The sequence below is a fragment of the Eulemur rufifrons genome, chromosome 24 (assembly GCF_041146395.1).
Source record: "Eulemur rufifrons isolate Redbay chromosome 24, OSU_ERuf_1, whole genome shotgun sequence".
NCBI lineage: Eukaryota > Metazoa > Chordata > Mammalia > Primates > Lemuridae > Eulemur > Eulemur rufifrons.
The window spans coordinates 10522363-10528508 of record NC_091006.1 but is presented as its reverse complement, the minus strand read 5'-3'; the positions used below and the strand labels follow the sequence as shown (position 1 = coordinate 10528508).

At 46.8% G+C, this 6146-nt stretch overlaps 1 non-coding gene across 1 annotated transcript; it reads right to left on the bottom strand.

Moving 5' to 3' along the window:
• Positions 1-2653: 2653 nt before the first annotated feature.
• Positions 2654-2780, bottom strand: LOC138375190 (small nucleolar RNA SNORA29). Its single transcript, XR_011231444.1, has one exon. It is a non-coding gene; the product is annotated as a small nucleolar RNA SNORA29 (small nucleolar RNA).
• Between the last annotated feature and the right edge of the window lie 3366 nt (positions 2781-6146).

The window sequence follows — 6146 nt, the reverse complement described above, 5'->3', positions numbered from 1 at the left end:
GGGTGTCGCACATAGGTTCCCAGTACCCCTGTGTCATGTCCACCTATAGCATGGCCTGGAGTAGTATTAGAGGTGAAACCCCCAACTCCAAAGGCCTCCCAATAATCACAGTCAGTAACTGGTGTGTCCCCAAGGGAGTGGACCGTATGGCCATAATGGCTAGCAGGAGTACCTTTGGCTAAGGGAGCACAAAGGTTTCTGAAAGTCTTATTGATTTTAATCAATGCCATTAACCAAGATGCCATTGGTTCCTTCAGACTTTTCGGGAGATCGTGGGTGGTAAGGGCAGTGTGGTGGGCAGAATAATGGCCCCTCCAGAGATGTTCATGTCCTAAACTTTGGGACTCGTGACTATGTCCTCACACGGCAAAGGGGATTTTGCAGATGTGATTAAGTTATTAATACCAATCATGAAATGAGGAGCTTATCCTGGATTAGCTGGGTGGGCACCACGTATTATAATCACGAGGGTACTACAAGTGGGACGGAAGGCAGGCGGGTCAGAGGCGATGTGAGCATGGAAGCAGTGACAGTGTGACATGATGTGAGAAAGACTCACATGGCCACTGCTGGCTTTGAAGATGGAGAAAGGGGCCACAAGCCAAGGAACACAGGCGTTGCCAGCAACCAGAAAAGGCGAGCGAACAGATTGTCCCCTAAAGCCTCTAGAAGGATCGCAGCCCTGCTGACACCTCGATCTTAGCCCAGTGAGACCCATTTAGGGCTTCTGACCTCCAGAATTGCAAGATCATAAACCTGTGTCATTTTAAGCCACCACGTTCGTAGTAATTAGTATAACAGCAATAGGAATCTAAGGAGTATAGTCTTTGAGGAAGCGGTTATGTCTTACAGAGTTCTTTCATCACGCTTCCCACAAAGTGTGTGCCTTGCTCACTTGACACAGAAATTGTCACACCCCAGGTTGGAAACACAAAACCGAGCTGCCCTATAGCAAATGTTAAAGAGTTGTGGCTTTTTGCCAAGGAAATGCGTCAACCCACCCTGACAGCAGACATGCAATAATGAAAACGTTAGGCCGGGCGCGGTGGCTCACGCCTGTAATCCTAGCACTCTGGGAGGCCGAGGTGGGCGGATCGTTTGAGCTCAGGAGTTCGAGACCAGCCTGAGCAAGAGCGAGACCCCATCTCTACTAAAAATAGAAAGAAATTATATGGACAGCTAAAAATATATATATAGAAAAAATTAGCCGGGCATGGTGGTGCATGCCTGTAGTCCCAGCTACTCGGGAGGCTGAGACAGGAGGATCACTTGAGCCCAGGAGTTTGAGGTTGCTGTGAGCTAGGCTGACGCCACGGCACTCACTCTAGCCCGGGCAACAGAGTGAGACTCTGTCTCAAAAAAAAAAAAAAAAAATAATGAAAACGTTAAATCCCATGCGGGTGGAGGCAGGCTAACATCCCTCGGAAGGTGTTCAAAGGGCATAGGTTCCTGGCCATGCCCACCCCACGGCTTTTCTAGGACTACGTTAGCGACAGCTGACACCCGAGCTGAAAACAACTCAGCTGTCATTTTAAGGTTTCCCTATCAATGTTGGCTTAAGATAGTCACCAATTTGTCATGAATAGTGTATTAGTCACGGTTCTCTGGAGAAACAGAATCAATAGGTCGTGTGTGTGTGTGTGTGTGTGTGTATACACACACCATATAATATATATTTATAGGTTGTATAAATATATATAATATACATAATATACATTCATTCAACCTATTGTTTCTCCAGAGAAACAGAATTATATATATTATATGTTCTATACTATATGTTATGTATTACCTATATGTTTTATTTATATACACACACACACAGAGCTTGGGAGAGATTCATTTTTTTTTCTTTTCTTTTTCTTTTTCTTTTAAAAATGTTTTTCCTCCCTGTTTTCTTTTTTTTTTTGGAAACTGTCCTTAGCTAGGAGGAAGAGAGAGGTTCATTTGAAGCAATTGGCTAACGTGATTATGGTTGCTGTCGGGTCCAAAATTTGCAGGGTGGGTCAGCGGGCTGGAGACACACGGAAGAGCCGATGTTGCGGTTCAAGTTTGAAGGCCGTCTGCTGGCAGGATTCCTTTTGGCTGGGAGGAGGTCAGTCTTTGGTCTCTTAAGGCCTTCAACTGATTGGATGAGGCCCACCCACCTCATGGAGGGCGATCTGCTTTACTCGCAATCCACCAATTTAAATGTTAACCTTGGGCCTGGCACGGTGGCTCATGCCTATAATCTTAGCACTTTGGGAGGCCAAGATGGGAGGGTCTCTTGAGGTCAGGAGTTCAAGACCAGCCTGAGCAACGTAGTGAAACCCGGTCTTGACAAAAAATAGAAAAATTAGCCAGGTGTGGTGGCGCACGCCTGTAGTCCCAGCTACTCGGGAGGCTGAGGCAGGAGGATCACTTGAGCCCAGGAGTTCCAGACTGTACAGAGCTATGATGACAGCACTGGACTGTAGCCTGGGTAACAAAGTGAGACCCTGTCTCCAAATAAATAAATATTACTCTCGTTATCTATTATTAGTAGAGACAGGGTCTCCCTATTGCCCAGGCTGGTTTCAAACTCCTAGCCTCAAGCGATCCTCCCACCTCAGCCTCCGCAAATGCTAGGATTACAGACGTGAGCTACCACACCTGGCCTGACTTGCTCATTTTTTTTTTTTCGTTCAGCCATTTCATATAGAAGGAGGACACCAAAAAATCATCCCTCTTAAGATCATGGCAATTTTAATCTATCCCATAAGCATGACTTGCTCCTTTTTGACAGGGATTCAAAGAGGCTAGAAACCCACTTTGTTCCCAAAGCATTGCAAAGTCATGTATTATTCCAAAAGCGTCCGCACTGGCTGTATGTATGTTTGCTCTCTGGTCCTTGGCTAGCTGGCAAGCCCTAGGGAGTGCAGGAAGTTCTGTCCGAGGGGCTGACTTTCCCTCGGGTAGACGCCTATATCCTAAAGGAGACCTTAAATTAGTGGTAGCGTATCCTGCTTGATAGTGTCCAATTTCAGTTTTGAATTATGATGCATCAACAACAAAAAATATTAGGTCAGAGTTCTTAATGGGGGTCTCCAATAAACCTGAGAGAGGTCCAGAAAGTTCCCCAATTGAGTTAAGACAATCCTGAGGTTCCCCTTCTTTGGGGGTGGGGCGGGCAGGAGAGCAGCAGGATTTGGGGTTCCAGGGTGTTCCAGGGGTGACTATGAGAGGGCGAGAGTAACTGGATCTCAGAGGAGGCTGACCAGCTGGCTGCAAGAGTTGTGTGTGTTCAGACAGTGGTGACGTCCACACCGCGTGAGGAAGGATAAAGTCAAGCCTGAAATCTAGAACTAGCTCAGAAGAAGCTTCAAGTTTTGCAGCTGCAAAATTGCCCTAAGATAAGGAAGATAAGTCTTTGCACTTGAGACTGTGTACAGCCTGTTACGGAACTGTGTCGATATTTTAACAACCTATCCAGCCCTGTCCGTGCAAACCAGCTGCCTAGCAACCATGACTGTGTCCAGGGAGGGGTGGCGTTGAGTTGTTTTCATTCTCTTGTCTTCTGTAGCCAAGATAATTTAGCGCTGATATCCAATTACAGATTTTTTTTTTGTACATGTGAGGCAGTGAGAGATGGGTTTTTTCTATTCTCTAGTTCAGCAGTTCTCAAATTTGTTGTTTTTTTTTTTTTTTTTTGAGATACAGTCTCGCTCTGTTGCCCTGGGTAGAGTGTAGAGTGCCGTGGCATCAGCCTAGCTCACAGCAACCTCAAACTCCTGAGCTCAAGCGATCCTCCTGTCTCAGCCTCCCTAGTAGCTGGGACTACAGGCACACACCACCATGCCCGGCTAATTTTTTTTCTAATTTTAATTGCCCAGCTAATTTCTTTCTATCTTTAGGAGAGACGGGGTCTCGCTCTTGCTCAGGCTGGTCTCAAACTCCTGACCTCATGCGATCCTCCTGCCTCAGCCTCCCGGAGTGCTAGGATTACAGGTGTGAGCTACCTCGCCCAGCCGGTTCTCAAATCTGAAGGAGCATCTGCAGGGCTTGTCACCATGAGAATACTGCCCCACCCCATCTGTCCACGGTTTCTAGTTCAGTCTATCTGGGTGGGGCCTGAGAATCTGTATTTCCAGAAAAAGGTTCCCAGTGTAAGGACCACACTTTGAGAACTGCTGCTCTCACAGAAATGTTATAATGTAGCAAATGTAGGAATTTTCTGGATGGAACAATACATAAGAATTTTGCAGAACATTGCACTCTTGTGTTTCCTTTCCTTGTCTCAACTACACAGATGATATCTTGGGAAGAAAAGCTCAGAGCCTTGCAGGTTCAGCGTGACAACTTATCAAACCCATCTCTTCCGAAGACAGAGAAAAATTATTGTAGGAGAAACCCACAAACACCCCTTTGGCCTGCAAGAAGGATTGTCCATGGGTCTCCAGAAGCGGCTGCCTAAGCTGTAACTCTCCAAATGTCAATACTCTTCAGAAATGACAGCCCCCAAACCAGTCGCAGTGGCGCGTGCCTGTAGTCAGTCCCAGCTACTCGGAAGGCTGAGACAGGAGGATCGCTTGAGCCTGGGCTTGAGTTTGAGGTTGCAGTGTGCTAGGATGACACCACTGCACTGTAGCCAGGGAGACAAAATGAGACTCTGTCTCAAAAAAAAAAATAAAAAAATTGTAAGTATATCTGTATCCTCACTGCCTAGCACAGTGTCTCGCATGCAGTAAATGCTTAACAAATGCATGCGTTGATTAATGAACTCGTTTATTCATTCAATATATGTATGGAGCTTTTTATTCTAGGCCATTCCCTGAGTCAGGCAGTGCTTGGGCACAGGAGCAACCAAGACAGCCCGAGCCCTGCCCTCATAGGACTTACGGTTCACTGGGAGAGGCAGACCTGTCCTCAGATCGTAACAACCTTGAGTGGACAGAGAGAGACCAAGGGAGCATCAGGGAGGGCTTCCTGGAGAGGATGACAGACCTGAACATCGAAGGCTGAGTAAGGAATGAAACAGGTGGAGTGGAGTGTTCCAGGTGGAAATTTTGATACGTGTCTGCTCCCTCCCTCCTCTTATTCTCCCCCAAAATTGTGACAAAGTCCTCTCTGGGCTCCAGCAGCCCACTGGGTCTGCCCCAGACTTGACCGCTCTGGGTTGTCAATGTTGGGGACAGATCTGTCTCCCCCTCACTGATTGTGAGCCCAGGGCTATTGTGGTCACTGCTATGTCCCCGACACTGCCTAGTACAGGACCAGGTACAGAAGCAGGGGCTCAGGGAGTGTTTGCTGAATGAATATTAGAGCGTGTGTGTATTTGGAATAGTTGAAAGTGTCTTATACGAAAGAAGTCAAATTTCAAACTCCTCAACCTCCCGTTTCTCACCCTGAGAGGTGGCATAAGGGTGGTGAAGGCAGTGCTTTCGCACCTGACTTTTGGGATTCAAGTGTTTTCACTTCCTCATCTGTCCTTCAGTGTCCTCATTCATAAAATGATACCTCCCCATAGGGTTATTTTGAGGATTAAATGAGTTATTGGAATAGTGTCTGCAATGTGGTAAATGATCATTAAACGGTACCCGTCCTTATTTTTCAATCATTTCTGGTCCTTTACTTTTTGTGTGTTTGTTTTAATTTTAATTAATTAATTAATTATTTTAGAGACAGGGTCTCACTCTGTCACCCAGGCTGGAGTACAGAGGCGTGATCATAGCTCACTGCAACATCGAACTGCTGGGCTCAAGGGATCCTCCTTCCTCAGCCTCCCCAGTAGCTGGGACTACAGGTGCATGACACCACACCTGGGTAACTTTTAAAAATTTTTTGTAGATATGGGGATCTTGCTATGTTGCCCAGGCTGGTCTCAAACTATGGGCTTCAAGCAATCCTCCTGCCTCTACCTCCCCATGTGCTGGGATTACCATTCCTGGCTGATCCTTTACTTAGCCTGCATCTCTTCAGTCATATCCTACCATGCTCCAGCCATATGGACCACCAGTATTTCCTCCTCCCTGTGACATTTCATGCCTCTGAGCCTCTGCACATGCTGTTCCCTCTGCCCTCTCCCACACACCCACCCTTTCTAAACTTGTCCACTTGGGGAACTCCTATTCAGCCAGCACCCAACAGCAATCACTCGACTGCACAGCCACCAGGTTCTAGAAGCCAGT